At 40.8% G+C, this 16,931-nt stretch overlaps 1 protein-coding gene across 1 annotated transcript in view; it reads left to right on the plus strand.

Moving 5' to 3' along the window:
• The window catches only part of LOC135553941 (KAT8 regulatory NSL complex subunit 1-like), a 73,191-nt gene that overhangs the window by 13,270 nt on the left and 42,990 nt on the right, over positions 1–16,931 (plus strand).

Below are 16,931 nucleotides of genomic sequence, written 5' to 3' on the forward strand. Positions count from 1 at the left end.
ATCCTTATCTCATTCAAGGGCTGGGTTTAATGTGAGTTTGTGGATGGTTCCCACGGATGGCATAGATAAAGGTTATGACCTTCAGCTGCAATCCGAGTAGCTGCAGAGTCTGATGGATTTACCTGGTACTGGACCAGGTGAGGGAGAGTCGTTGATGTTTCTCAGTCAATGGGTAGGATATTGTTTTGTTGTAAAAATGAAATGAATATATATATATATATATATACAGTTGAAATTGGAAGTTTACATACACTTAGGTTGGAATCATTTTCAACCACTCCACACATTTCTTGTTAACAAACTATAGTTTTGGCAAGTCGGTTAGGACATCTATTTTGTGCATGACACAGGTATTTTTTCCAACAATTGTTTACAGACAGATTATTTAATTTAACTCACTGTATCTCAACTCCAGTGGGTCAGAAGTTTACATACACTAAGGTGACTGAACCTTTAACTTCTTGCGTCGAGCAATCTATTTATAGCCTCAAGCTCATTAGCATAACGCAACGTTAACTATTCATGAAAATCGCAAATGAAATGAAATAAATATATTTGCTCTCAAGCTTAGACTTTTGTTAACAACACTGTCATCTCAGATTTTCAAAATATGCTTTTCAACCATAGCTAAACAAGCATTTGTGTAAGAGTATTGATAGCTAGCATAGCTATAAGCCTAGAATTCAGCCAGCAACATTTTCACAAAAACAAGAAAAGCATTCAAATAAAATCATTTACCTTTGAAGAACTTCAGATGTTTTCAATGAGGAGACTCTCAGTTAGATAGCAAATGTTCAGTTTTTCAAAAAATATTATTTGTGTAGGACAAATCGCTCCGTTTTGTTCACATTTGGCTATGAAAAAAACCTGTATCCATTTATAGCCTCAAGCTCATTAGCATAACGCAATGTTAACTATTCATGAAAATCGCAAATGAAATGAAATAAATATGCTATCTCTCAAGCTTAGCCTTTTCTTAACAACACTGTCATCTCAGATTTTCAAAATATGCCTTTCAACCATAGCAAAACAAGCATTTGTGTAAGAGTATTGATAGCTAGCGTAGCATTTAGCACCTGGTAAATGTGGTCTCTTATGGTCAATCTTCCAATGATATGCCTACAAATACGTCACAATGCTGCAGACACCTTGGGGAAACGGCAGAAATTGTGGGCTCTCTCCTTGCGCATTCACAGCCATATAAGGAGACATTGGAAAACTGCGCTTAAATTTTTTTGCTCATTTCCTGTTTGAAGTTTCATCTTGGTTTTGCCTGTAGCATCAGTTCTGTGGCACTCACAGATAATATCTTTGCAGTTTTGGAAACGTCAGTGTTTTCTTTCCAAATCTGTCAATTATATGCATAGTCGAGCATCTTTTCGTGACAAAATATTTTGTTTAAAACGGGAACGTTTTTTTATCCAAAAATGAAATACTGCCCCTAGAGTTCAGAGGTTAAACAGCTTGGAAAATTCCAGAAAACAATGTCATGGCTTTAGAAGCTTCTGATAGGCTGTGTGACATAATTTGAGTCAATTGGAAGTGTACCTGTATTTCAAGGCCTACCTTCAAACTCAGTGCCTCTTTGCTTGACATCATGGGAAAATCAAAAGAAATCAGCCAGGATAATAGTATGCAAGTATAAACACCATGGGACCACGTAGCCGTCATACCGCTCAGGAAGGAGACGCGTTCGGTCTCCTAGAGATGAACGTACTTTGGTGCAAAAAGTGCAACGCAATCCCAGAACAGCATAAAAGGACCTTGTGAAGATGCTGGAGGAAGCAAGTACAAAAGTATCTATATCCACAGTAAAATGAGTCCTATATCGCCATAAACTGAAAGGTCGCTCAGCACGGAAGAAGCCACTGCTCCAAAACCGCCATAAAAATGCCAGACAATGGTTTGCAACTGCACATGGGGACGAAGATTGCACTTTTTTGGAGAAATGTCCTCTGGTCTGATGACACAAAAATAGAACCGTTTGGCCATAATGACCATCGTTGTGTTTGAAGGAAATGCTTGCAAGCCGAAGAACACCAGCCCAACCGTGAATCACGGGGGTGGCAGCATCATGTTGTGGCGGTTCTTTGCTGCAGGAGAGACTGGTGCACTTCACAAAATAGATGGCATCATGAGGCTGGAAAATTATATATTGAAGCAATATATTGGGGCGGCAGTGTAGCCTAGTGGTTAGAGCATTGGACTAGTAACCGAAAGGTTGCAAGTTCAAATCCCCGAGCTGACAAGGTACAAAATCTGTCGTTCTGCCCCTGAACAGGCAGTTAACCCACTGTTCCTAGGCCGTCATTGAAAATAAGAATTTGTTCTTAACTGACTTGCCTAGTAAAATGAAGGTAAAAAAAAAAAAAAAGACATCAGTCAGGAAGTTAAAGCTTGGTCGCAAATGGGTCTTCCAAATGGACAATGACCCCAAGCATCCAAAGTTGTGGCAAAATGGCTTAAGGACAACACAGTCATGGTATTGGAGTGGCCATCACAAAGCCCTGACCTCAATCCTATGGACAATTTGTGGGCAGAACTGAAAGTGTGTGCGAGCAAGGCGGCCTACAAACCTGACTCAGTTACACCAGCTCTGTAAGGAGGAATGGGCCAAAATTCACCTAACATATTGTGGGACACTTGTGGTAGGCTACCTAAAATCTTTGACCCAAGTTAAAAAATGTAAAGGCAATGCTACCAAATACTAATTGACCTGCTGGTAATGTGATGGAATAAATAAAAGCTGAAATAAATGTTCTCTATTATTTCACAGTCTTAAAATAAAGTGGTGATCCAAACTGACCTAAGACGGAATTTTTACTGTATGCTTCCGACTTCAACTGTATATATAATTCTTACCGATAGACCCTATTTCAAATCAAATTTTATAAGTCACATACATGTGATTAGTTTTTGTGGGTGTAGCCAAATGCTTGTGCTTCTAGCTCCGACAGTGCAGTAATATATAACAATTAATATCTAAGAAATTACACAACATATTCACACAAATCTATGTAGGAATGAATTAAGACTATATACATATGGACGAGCAATGTCAGAGTGGAACGAATTAAGATATCGTATAGAAAACAGTATATACACATGACATGAGTAATGCCAGATATATAAACATTCAGTGACTAAGATACCGTAGAATACTATTGAATACTGTATACTCATATGAGATGAGTAGTGCAAGATATGTAAACATTACTAAAGTGATGATTGTTCCATTCCTTAAAGTTGCCAGTGATTCCTAGTCTATGCCTTTTGGCAGCAGCTTCTAATGTGCTAGTGATGGCTGTTTTAACAGTCTGGTGGCCTTGAGATAGAAGCTGCTTTTCAGTCTCTCGGCCCCAGCTTTGATGCAACTGTACTGACCTCATCTTCTGGATGATGGCGGGGTGAACAGGCAGTGGCTCGGTGGTTGATGTCCTTGATGATCTTTTTGGCCTTCCTGTGACATACTTAGCATGTTTTTGACCAACAGTAGGCCTAGGTCTTTATGCTTAACCATCATAAATGGTAAGTACAGTATATTGTGTTATGACAAAATTACTAGCCTGTTTTCTAATTTTAACCTTTTTAGCACAGCCTACATTTTTCCCTCTGTACTGGAGGTTGATCCATTTCAGGTTTTACTTGTGCTACCTCTGCGAAGGCTGCCTCCACCGAAGATTAACCTAATTTAATTACTTCTGTGCATAATAGGGTGATGGCCGTAGAATACACATCATGACTAGGTGAGAGGGGCCTCATCAGAATAAGGTGATTGTGTGAAATTCGTGCCATCGCTGGGCATGTTCTAAACGGAGCCTGCGGTTGGTTGGACAGGGTATCGCTGGCTGGGTGGAGCTTCTTATATGCCTGCAACTGGTTAGACTGGGAGGGTTGGTCTTAAAGGGTTCTGTAACAGGAGTCCTGTTTCCAACGCTCGGCTCCACACCGCCATGCCTGGCGAGCAATATGGCTCAGGGTCATCCATGAGAATGCGGATTTGTTTGTATCACCGCATGTGTGTTAGAGAGCCGATCTTGCTTGCCTGGTTGTATAGGTGGAATAAACGTGTCAAATTCAACGGTGAGGAGTAGGGATGCACCTATATGACATTTTTGGCCGATATCCAATATTTTCCTTGCCAAAAAACATGATTACTGATAACTGATATTTAGAATTTGAGTGTCATTATAGGACAGTTAAATAGTTGAAACACACACTGACCAAAATATTTTTGTTTCACTTGCTGTGCTGTTTCATGGTTCAGTCATTTAATTTTCACCCAGGATTTCCTCATACATGCCAAGCAGTGAAGTTTCATCTCTGCCTGTTGCCTCTTCTGTCGTGGGTCCTCTTCCTCGGTGCCAACTGTCACTGTGTCTGTTCCATCTTGTCCATCTGTGTCTGTAACATTTCACGTAAACCCTGTTTCTTGTCTGCGTCGAAGTAGTGGTCCTTGTACCTAGCATCAAGCATGGTGGTGACACAGTAAAGAGGCTCAGAGAGAATACCACCGACTCGCTTGTTCAGAGCCTCTAGTAAAATCAAATCAAATTTTATTTGTCACATACACATGGTTAGCAGATGTTAATGCGAGTGTAGCGAAATGCTTGTGCTTCTAGTTCCGACAATGCAGTAATAACCAACAAGTAATCTAACTAACAATTCCAAAACTACTGTCTTATACACACAAGTGTAAGGGGATAAAGAATATGTACATAAAGATATATGAATGAGTGATGGTACAGAGCAGCATAGGCAAGATACAGTAGATGGTATCGAGTACAGTATATACATATGAGATGAGTATGTAAAAAAAAGTGGCATAGTTAAAGTGGCTAGTGATACATGTATTACATAAAGATGCAGTAGATATAGAGTACAGTATATACGTATACATATGAGATGAATAATGTAGGGTATGTAAACATTATATTAGGTAGCATTGTTTTAAAGTGGCTAGTGATATATTTTACATTTCCCATCAATTCCCATTATTAAAGTGGCTGGAGTTGAGTCAGTGTCAGTGTGTTGGCAGCAGCCACTCAATGTTAGTGGTGGCTGTTTAACAGTCTGATGGCCTTGAGATAGAAGCTGTTTTTTAGTCTCTCGGTCCCAGCTTTGATGCACCTGTACTGACCTCGCCTTCTGGATGATAGCGGGGTGAACAGGCAGTGGCTCGGGTGGTTGTTGTCCTTGATGATCTTTATGGCCTTCCTGTAACATCGGATGGTGTAGGTGTCCTGGAGGGCAGGTAGTTTGCCCCCGGTGATGCGTTGTGCAGACCTCACTACCCTCTGGAGAGCCTTACAGTTGTGGGCGGAGCAGTTGCTGTACCAGGCGGCGATACAGCCCGCCAGGATGCTCTCGATTGTGCATCTGTAGAAGTTTATGGTTGCTTTTGGTGACAAGCCGAATTTCTTCAGCCTCCTGAGGTTGAAGAGGCGCTGCTGCGCCTTCTTCACGATGCTGTCGAGTAGTAGAGTACTTTTGCAAGTTTTAACCCGACGGTCTGTGTCGGCAGTTTTGTTGAGCAGGCGTTTCAATGCCATGACAGAGGGTATGATGTCTGCTGCAGACGCAGCTGGTGAGCTTGTTTCTCGAGTCAGTTGTTCGAATGGAGCTAGGAGTGTGTTCATGTTTCAAACATGTTCTCAAATGCCATTGACATGGCAGCAGCGGTATGAGAACCAGCACATTCTATACGGCTTTCCTCAGTACAAAATCCTTGTCAACCCACTGTGCTGTCAGACTCTGCTGTCAGACTCTGCATGCACATGGGGTTGACATGGCTGGCCCAAATGTCAGTTGTGAAGCTAATAGCAGTGACGCTCATGGATATGCGTTTCAACAATACTGTGTAACATCCGGTAGGGCAACATCTGAAAAATAGCGCCCTACTTGGTTGTGTGTACTGGGGATCATGGTGCTGGACCAACATCATCCACGACAGAGAACGGTTGATTATCAAGGGCAATGAATTCCAATTTCTTGCTGTTAATGGATTAGTAGAATGCAGTAAATTATAGTATACTCAACTCTAGAGTACTGTACCATACAGGACTGTACTGAACTATACTCAACTTAAAAAAAAAAAAGATCTTTACTGTACGGTGCTCTTAACACGTGTAAAACATAAACGTCTATGATTGGTTTAGATTTGAACCAATCGTGGATGTCTATGTATGGGCCAAATCAAGGCCGGACTGGACCAAAAATAAACATCGGACGTTGAAATGAATGCCGACTCAGATCTTGTCAAAAACATATTCTTTGGACGTTGAAATCAAGGCCACGGCCGACTGACCAAATTTCATTCACTTTTCAACTTCCATTGACGTCCGGTGTTGGTTGGTGCTTAGATGCGGGTTACAATAAATGGAAAGAGAGGGGGCTTGTGTGTGTGTGAGCGAGACACCAAAGAGTGCCTACAGCAGCACCTAGATCTTCTGTCAGACCTGGGCCCTGACAGTAAATCTTAGTAAGACAAAAAATAATGGTGTTCCAAAAAAAAGGTCCAGTTGCCAGGACCACAAATACCAATTCCGTCTAGGCACCATTGTCCTTGAGCACACAAACTACACCTACCTAGCCTAAACATCAGCACCACCGGTAACTTTCACAAAGCTGTGAACGATCTGAGACAAGGTGAGAAGGGCCTTCTACGCCATCAAAAGGAACGTCAATTTGACACCCCAATTAGGATCTGTCTAAAATACAGTGGGGCAAAAAAGTATTTAGTCAGCCACCAATTGTGCAAGTTCTCCCACTTAAAAAGATGAGAGGCCTGTAATTTTCATCATAGGTACACTTCAACTATGACAGACAAAATGAGGGGGAAAAAATCCAGAAAATCACATTGTAGGATTTTAATGAATTTATTTGCAAATTATGGTGGAAAATAAGTGTGTACAACGTACATCGGCAAATAATGCATGCAGAGCAGAAGTAGGCTGATACCCAATAAGGATCAAAATCCAGAAAAGAGACGTTTAAATTCTACAACAACTTGAAAGGAAGCGATTCCCAAGCCTTCCATAACAAACCCATCACCTACAGAGAGATTACCCTAGAGAAGAATCCCCTAAGCAAGTGGGTCATGGGGCTCTGTTCACAAAAAGAGCCCCAGGACAGCAACAGCAACACAATTAGACCCAACCAAATCATGAGAAAACAAAAAGATAATTACTTGACACATTACTCTGTTTTCTGTTAAATTCTTTCCAAACTGGATAGATATTTGGCCCTGAAAGAGAGTACACAGTGGCAGAATACCTGACCACTGTGACTGACCCAAAATTTAAGGAAAGAAAGTCAAATGTTGATTAACTTCCATATATATTGGGTGAAATACCGCAGCGTGCCATCACAGCAGCAAGATTTTGTCACCGGTTGCTACAAGAAAAGGACAACCAGTGAAGCACAAACACCGTTGTAAATACATCCCATATTTGTGTTTATTTATTTTCCCTTTTTATACATTAACCATTTGCCCGTTATAACAATATACATGACATTTTGAAATGTCTATTCCTTTGAAACCTTTGAGTTTACTGTTAATTTTTGATTGTTTAGTTCACTTTTGATTGTATCTGCGAGTGGGAGAGAGCCAGCTTTGACCACCAGCATTTAACATGATAATATGCCAATGGAAGGGAAGACTGGTTTGTGACTACTGGTTTCTCATTGTAGCCAATTCAATTGCAGTAATTCCTTTACTGAGTTTAAGGAAATTCTGTTACCAATTTGGTTAAATTCAAGTTTTAATCACTTAATAATTAAGAAACCAAATAGATATGGTTTCTACCTGGTTACTTCTGTGAACTAAGGCACTGACCAATGTTTATTAAACAAAATATGTGTTGATATTAGTTGGCAGTGTCTTTTACTTCTGCATTATTATGTTTTGATATATTTCAAATGCATTTTTAAGACTTTTCCGTCTGTTTGACCAAAAATCAAAGCCTTTGATTATTCCTAATTTTGAGGATGGAAAATGGTTAAAGTTATGTATGCCTTCATTTCTCAAAAATGCAGACTCCTAGCTTTCATTTGGCACCAGATTTGACATGAACTTCACATGTTGGTGCTCATGGGGCCTTTTTTTACATGGAAATGACCAGAGGTTAAAAACATGCTATACTGTATGCAAAGGAAGTAGCCTAAGTCACGAGTAAATGTGTGCTATGAATGTTTCGTGGTTTCTCTCTCTCCTGCTCTATGACATCACCTTGTGAATAAACATTCTAGAGGTGTCTGGAATCAGTGGTGTATGACTGCTCTGTTCCTCCTCCCTAACCCTGGTCTACGTCTGAACTGGAACCCTATGGCCGTAGTATAGGCCATAGTGCATTACTTTTGACCCTGGCTGCATCAAACATCCTCCAGAATGTTCTCTGTAGTCTACTTGGTGCCTTGTGTAGAGTGAGGTAGTGCTGAGTCATTGCCACAGTCTGATCTCACTTTCTGACACAACAGCCCAAGGGAGGTCACCTTACATTCCAAACCCTCACTGGATCTTTTCTCTCCTGGGTTATTACGCTGAGCGATAGCTGAGCGAAGTTGTTTCAGTGTACGTATGTGTGTGTGTGCGCACGCGTGCGAGCGAGCACGTGCTTGTGTGTCAAGGTTGGTCAACATACAATTATTTTAAAATGGTGTTCACTTTCCATCATGATTACATCCAAACTATAACCTCGTTTGGAGAGTGTAAGGCTGTCTGGGGAAGTCCCGTCCAACTCCCTAATTTCTGTCCCTCCCTGCTGCCTCTCAAAGGCTTAAGTTGATGAAAGGCTTTTCTATGTAGAGACACTTGGGAAAGCACCCATTAAGAAACCCTGGGCTGCAGTAGCTGATACAATAGGTTACTGGCAGCGCTGGTAGACTACGTACCAAGCTGTTCTTGTCACACAGTTTTAGGCTAAAATGAATCTGTTTTGTCCTATGTAACTCGGGCCATATTTGCATCTTAATTTTGCTAAGTACATTCAATTTATATAGCCCTACTTGAATCAAACTTTCATTCACCCCCCCCGTCCGTCCGTCTGTTTACTAGGGAATTGTCAACACATACGTTGAACAGGGAGGGGTTGTACTGTAGCCTACTTGTTTTCTACTGTAGTGGATTATTATTTGTAGTGGAGGTTTGGTGAACTGAGATTGAACCTGGCTGCTGTATTAGTAATGTGCTACTAGCAGGAGGCTGGGTTAGCTCCTCCCTACACACAACTTCTCCTTTAGGTAGACAGGTTGTTTCTGGATCCCAAATGCACTGCTTTTGACCAAGACCCATTAGGAAATGGGGTGCCAGTCGGTGCATATCCTTTGAGTTTCACTGTAAATGTTTCTTGAGTTTGTGTGCCTGGACATATTTAGAAGGAACCTCTTTACAGAGCAAGGATCTGACTAGCGATGTGACAAATGTAATATTTTGCTTAATGTTTCAACTCGAGGTCGACCGATTGTTTTGTTTTTTTCACCGCCGATACCGATTATTGGAGGACCAAAAAAGCCGATACCGATTTATTATTATTTTTTATTTAAAACTTCTCCCAGGTAAGAAGTTTTAGGTTGTAGTTATTATTGGAATTATAGGACTATTTCCCTCTATATAATTTGTATTTCATTAACCTTTCGCTATTGGATGTTCTTATAGGCACTTTAGTATTGCCAGTGTAACAGTATAGCTTCCGTCCCTCTCCTCGCTCCTCCCTGGGCTCGAACCAGCAACACAACGACAACAGCCACCATCGAAGCAGTGTTACCCATGCAGAGCTAGGGGAACAACTACTAGAAGGCTCAGAGCGAGTGATGTTTGAAACACTATTAGCGCGCGCTAACTAGCCAGCCGTAACACCTGCCTCATCTCGGGAGTTGATAGGCTTGAAGTCATAAACAGCGCAATGCTTGACGCACAACGAAGAGCTGCTGGCAAAACGCACAAAAGTGCTGTTTGAATTAATGTTTACCCGCCTGCTTCTGCCTATCACCGCTCAGTTAGATACTTGTATGCTCAGTCAGATTATATGCAACGCAGTACACGCTAGATAATATCTAGTAATATCATCAACCATGTGTTGTTAACTAGTGATTATGATTGTTTTTTGTAAGATAAGTTTAATGCTAGCTAGCAACTTACCTTGGCTAACTGCATTCACGTAACACTCCTTGTGGAGTGCAACGAGAGAGAGGCAGGTCGTTATTGCGTTGGACGAGTTAACTGTAAGGTTGCAAGATTGGATCCCCCAAGCTGACATGGAGTAAATCTGTCGTTCTGCCCCTGAACAAGGCAGTTAACCCACCGTTCCGAGGCCGTCATTGAGAATAAGAATGTGTTCTTACCTTTATTTAACTAGGCAGGTCCGTTATTAATTATTATTAAAAAAAAGAAATCGGCGCTCAAAAATACCAATTGCCGATTGTTATGAAAACTTGAAATCGGCCCTATTTAATCGGCCATTCCGATTAATCGGTCGACCTCTAGTTTCAACTGCTATTTTTTATAAATCATTTTTCCATTAAAATTTCAAGAAATATTCATAATTCCACACCAATTCACAATGCAGAATAATGGTCCTCTTATGCATGTACAGTGCTTGTGTTGGGCAGGAGCTCACCGGAGGCGAGTACCGGCACTTCACATTTTCTACTGCTTGAGCTCCTGCACCTTTTAAAGAATATTATCTTGAGTATTATGGTGCTCCTGTACCTAAATATAAACAGTACTGGCATCTATTCCAGTCCAAGTCAAGCACTGCATATGTATGACCGCTAGGGTCGGGCAATGAAATTATGTCTACCTCAGTTTTTATACATATACACTTGATAGCTGCGGCGTGTTTGTTTGTAAAGTTGCACTACAGCTCTTTAAATGCCAGCATGAAGGGCATTTTACTTGTCTGTAAAGTAATGCTGCTTCTGAAGCAGAATTTATGTCTATCTCTAGACAACCAGAACTGTCAATCAAATAATTTTGAGCTACCTGTGCAGACAGCTCTCTCCTAAAAAAAAGAGAGAGGAGGTGCACTGTTTAGATAGGCATAGTGCAGGGTTCTCTTTCTATCTATTGGCAATCAAAGTTGTATCTCGCAATGGTGTGCTGTATTTCGCAATTTCTTGCCTCGTAACTTTAGTAAAACAGGGCCTATCGTCATTAAATAGGCTAGGATGTTCTACATGCAACAGGCAGACTGAACACACACTCGCATCATTAGCGAAGAGAAAGAGCAGGCTGCACTGATTTGAATTTTGTGGGTGACTTGGGCAGGAGATTTAATTCACTTTTCAAATAATATCAATATTTATTTTCCTGATATTCATAATATAAAAAATTGACCAATCACAATGATGCAAACAGCTGAGGTGTAATCATAAGCTAATAATTAGCCAAAACAAGAGTTTCTATTGGATAAATTCAGCTAGGTCCCTTCCCGCTTCGTTACGTTTGTTTCCATCTAGGAAATGTTTTGCAACATAATGTAATTGGGGCGGCAGGGTAGCCTAGTGGTTAGAGCGTTGGAGGTTGCAAGTTCAAATCCCCAAGCTGACAAGGTACAAATCTGTCGTTCTGTCCCTGAACAGGCAGTTAACCCACTGTTCCTAGGCCGTCATTGTAAATAAGAATTTGTTCTTAATTGACTTGCCTAGTTAAATAAAGGTAAAATAAAAAATAAAAAAAATAATTCTCAGACAGTGCGCAGGTGTTTCCAGGGTGACAACAAAGGTGAAAGAGGAGTCTGATGTTCCCCATTTATAGAACTGATTTTGATTGTTTTTAAACAAACAAAAAAATTCTGGCATTGTTGTATTTTATTTTTTTGTATTGATCTGCCAGCAGGTCTTGAGGACTCACCATTGGTGTGCGTGCATGTAGGCTAATTGCTATTTGAAGTTGGGAAAACAGCATACCGTTGTCAGGGCTGACCATAGGGCTTCATGCACTATGATAATAAAAATACCTTTTCATGTCAAATGCAACCCACAGCCCAAAAGAGTGAAAATGAGCTTGAAAATAAAGCAATTACTTTGTGAGTCCTCAGAACTGTCGGCTACATTTACAGTGCACAACTGTAAACAATGACTGTCAACACCACGTTGCGTCTGAAGCAGCAGTAGCTCAAAGAGCCTTAAGTAAACACTACATTATAAAGTTTTGTTTTATTCGATTAAGCATTTCAAATGTCATAGTATGTCTTTGTGTGTAACAATGTAACGTGGACAATATAATTTAGATGAAGCTTTTTCATTGTTAAAATAGGCCTAAAAATGATCTCCAAAAATGGAATACTCTCAATTGTTCGAATACGAACCATCCGTTCGGATATCCGGATATTTGATTAGCCGTGCCCATCCCCAGAGAGAGAGAGGGTGTGTGTGTGTTTGGTAATCATGCGTGTATTAAACATCTTCTATCATTTCCTTCACCTTAGACCTAATGTCTGCCCTGCTCTTGCTAGGTGCTGCTATTTCATTGGCTCTGGGCTCTGGCTATTGTCTCAGTTGATATTTGACACAGCTGCATGGTTCTAGTGTGACATGACTAAATGCCAAGCTACAGTAACACTCCTCTTTAAAGAGATGCTTGGGTTGACTCATAACCCGCAGTCCCTGCTGTTAAATCTGTGGCTCGGTCGTGTTTATGGTCATGAAATGTTGTGTGGAGGAAGGGCAAGGTGGATGGCTGGCGGGTTGAATAAAAAGAAGTAATGTCTGGGAACGATTTGGGTATGTGGTGATTGTGAGGTGCTATACAAATTCAACAGGCACAAGACATGGACTTCAAATAGGCCTATGGCACGACAAGGGAATTGTAGCCTACTGTTCAGATGGGAAAAATGGAAACTGAAATCTGCACACCAACTGTTGGTCTATAACCTCTCACAGACTTTAATATTAATTCCTGCAGAATAAGGCATTTCTTGCAGTAAAATAAAACACCAAATGTAGGCTACATTTTGACTTGGGAACAGGAGTGGAGAAATATGATTTCTTTCGTTCGGCATCTTGAAAGAATGAAATTGTACTGTTAGCACCTTTACAGATGGTCTCTATGTTTTATCAGCATCATAAAGCTGATTTAGTATTTCAATCACAAAATCCAAAAGGAACTGAAATCTAATCAGAAACATGTTAGGTTGTTTTCACAGCTTTCTGTTTCCTTACAATCGGTCAAACTGATGTCATTTGGACATTTTAATTTTTTCCCTGGTCCCTAAAAGGTTTTGCTCCGTGGAAGAATCAGAGATGACAGAGAACTTTACCGACGTCAACTAGATTGAAGTATTCACTCTATAGATTTATGATATTCTGGTAAGCAATGGTTTATTTAGTATTCTAGGGCATCATACTGTGTAATGACAGAAGATAAACGACATGTATCTAATTATAGACAAGCTGACTAACATGGCCTACCAAAATGTTGGAAATTATAAGCAGAAACGTATCTAAATCCTGCACCCCACTAGTCCACAGGCCCCAGATTTTCACTTGTCACGTATAGTTGGGCGGTTGCGGATGGGTTAGCAATTGCTGGCTGGTGCGGGTGACCCGTGCACCACTAGTGTGTGGGTGGCCATACAAAAATAAACACCTGGGGCCCTGTCCACAACTGGAGATTGACTCCATCCCCCCTTTTAACCTCGTTCCACGAGCTAGCGGAACCCCCCGCAACAGCCAGTGAAAGTGCAGGGCGCCATATTGAAAACAACTAAAAACTCACAATTAAAATTCTTCAAGCATACAAGTATTTTACACCATTTTAAAGATAACATTCTCGTTAATCCAGCCACAGTGTCTGAATATAAAAAGGATTTACAGCGAAAGCACCACAAACAATTATGTTAGGTCACCACCAAGTCACAGATAAACACATTTTTTCCAGCCAAAGAGGAGTCACAAAAAGCAGAAATAGAGATAAAATGAATCACTAACCGTTGATGATCTTCATCAGATGACACTCATAGGACTTCAATTTACACACTACATGTATGTTTTGTTTGATAAAGTTCATATTTAAAAATAAAAACATCTGAGTTTACATTGGCGCGTTACGTTCAGTAGTTCTGAAACATACGGTGATATTGCAGAGAGCCACATCAATTTACAGAAATACTCATAATAAACACTGAAAAAGATACGACTATTATACATGGAACTTTTAGAGAAACTTCTCCTTAATGCAACCGCTGTGTCAGATTTATAAAAAAAAAAAACTTTACGGAGAAAGCAAACCATGCAATAATCGGAGTACAGCCTTTTGACAACAAAGCAGCCAAAAAGATACCCGCCATATTGGGCAGTCAACATTACTCAGAAATACCATTTTAAATATTCACTTACCTTTGATGATCTTCATCAGAATGCAATCCTAGGAATCCCAGTTCCACCATAAATGTTTTGATTTGTTCGATAATGTTCATCAGTTATGTCCAAATATCTTCTTTTGTTTGGGCGTTTGGTAAACAAATCCAAAGCGGACCAAAAGTTCCGTTACAGCCCGTAGAAACATTGATTCCATACTTGTTTCCATCTTCAGGATGTTTTTAACATAAAACTTAATTAATCTTCCAACCGGACAATTCCTTTGTCTGTACAAATGAAGTGGAACGTAGCTACCTTTCACGTGAACGCGCCAGACCGAGGCTGTGGCATTCTGCCAGACCACTCACTCAAAGAGCCCTTATGAGCCCCTCCTTTAGAGTATAAATACTGTTGACATCTAGTGTAAGCCTTGGGAAGTGAAACATAACTAATATCCCACTATATCTTCAATGGGGGCTGAGTTGAAAAACTACAAACCTCAGATTTCCCACTTCCCGGTTGGATTTTTCTCAGGTTTTCTCCTGCTATATGAGTTCTGTTACACTCACAGACATCATTCAAACAGTTTTAGAAACAGAGTGTTTCCTATCCAATACTAATAATAATGTGCATATACAGTGGGGGGAAAAGTATTTAGTCAGCCACCAATTGTGCAAGTTGCAAATAAATTCATTAAAAAAATTCTGGATTTTTCCCCCTCATTTTGTCTGTCATAGTTGAAGTGTACCTATGATGAAAATTACAGGCCTCATCTTTTTAAGTGGGAGAACTTGCGCAATTGGTGGCTGACTAAATACTTTTTTGCCCCACTGTATTAGCATCTGGGACAGAGTTGGAGGCAGTTCACTCTGGGCACGCTATTCATCCAAAAGTGAAAATGCTGCACCCTATCCCAAAAAGGTTAAAGTGGGGCCTTCCATCCCCACCTGACCCTTCAACATATGGTAGCAGCAGCACAGATGATGGGCTCAGATTAGCACGGTTAAGTTGACCTCTCATGCATGTCAGGTAAACATACACCTCCAGAATGTTCTCGAATCTGTTCACTACTTAAGCCGTCTCCCCACTCAACCAGCAACATGGGGGAACAGCCTTAGGAAAACAACTCACCAAAGAGCATTTCTGAAAAGTGCTTCCAGAAATGGCTTTCGATAAACTCAAATGACCCGGGCCTTCCCATCCCCCTCTTTTACTCTTTCTCTCCCTTACATTTTCCCTCAATTTTGTGAGGAGATATGCCCTGATCCGCATTGCTGTTCAACATTCCCCACCTACCAATCGTGCAGAGCTGTCTGATTGGTTGCACTGACTGTCATTCAGCTTTGATTGATTGTCAGTGTTTTGCTGTCAATAAGATGTGGTTGGCCAGAGGGGGAACAACTTGCTTCCTCACACCTCCCCACCCCCCTACTGCAGCAGCTCCTTGTCCCAGCCAATCCATGGCTGTCACACACAAGACATTTTGAGTAAAACATTATCACAAGATTAGGATGAATATGGCACGTCCCTCCCCCCCTCGTCAGTTCTTAGCAGCTGGCCTTATTTTGAAGGTGTTGCCATTTGCATTTTCAGTTTCTTTTTGGGAACTTCTTGCCTTTCTGCTTGCTCGAACTGTTGCTTAAAATATTGCAGCTGCTCAGCGACACATCGATAGGTCAATATTTCCTAATTTACTTGTGACTGTTAAGAAAACACCCCCGTTGAGAAACGATCACTATTGCAACATATATGTTTTGAGTCAAATTGGAAAAAGGAATTTAACATCTAGGAAGTAGGAATAGTTTGAATGTCTGGTTTTTGATGTACTGGGTCGATAGCCCAGCAAATGCTTTACATTTAGCTTGAAGATGAAACATGGGGACATTGTTTTTGCATAAGACAAGCCTTCGTGATTCTCTACATTATTGCATTTCTTTACGTTATTGCATTCTTTGTTGACAAATGTAATGAAGCTGAACACAACACTGCCTTTTTTGTGATTTTTAAGCCTAGCCCTAATCTAATAGGAAATGATGGAGCATGTAGCCTATCCTATTATGCAGCTGCACAATGTAACCCAACACCCGTGTCATCCATCACCACACCCTTCGGATATGCAGTTTTACAGCACGGCACCCTTTCAGAGCATAATAACACACCAATCTGCTCTCTCTCGCTCCCTCTTAGTTTACTTCTCAGAAAATGAATAGTGATTTCATGTAGCGTCTTGTCAGCCTGGCCTGTTTGTATTCATGACTGAACATTTCTTAGCAATATTAGATTTTTCTATTGAGCAGTTATGTAAGAAGAATTTGCACTTGTGAAGCTAGCCAGCCACCTACATATTTTTCCTTCCACCATTAGGATTTACCTGCCTTCTCAGTCTACCCTCCCTTGTTCTTGAATTACATTAGCCAGGCAGCCTGCCAAACATTTAACCAAATTGCACATTGAAACAGTGAGCTTAGCGTAGCTACAGGGTCTTAAAAGCCCCCTCTGAGCTCCACGAGAATACTTTGAAAATACAGATGTGACCCCTGGTAGGGTACTTTACCATCACAACCCCCCCCCTACACCGTTAGTCTACTGCTTGGCTGCTGGAATCCCCCTTGTCTGGATGCGTTTCAGTAGGC

Source organism: Oncorhynchus masou, chromosome 14, assembly GCF_036934945.1.
Source record: "Oncorhynchus masou masou isolate Uvic2021 chromosome 14, UVic_Omas_1.1, whole genome shotgun sequence".
Lineage (NCBI taxonomy): Eukaryota > Metazoa > Chordata > Actinopteri > Salmoniformes > Salmonidae > Oncorhynchus > Oncorhynchus masou.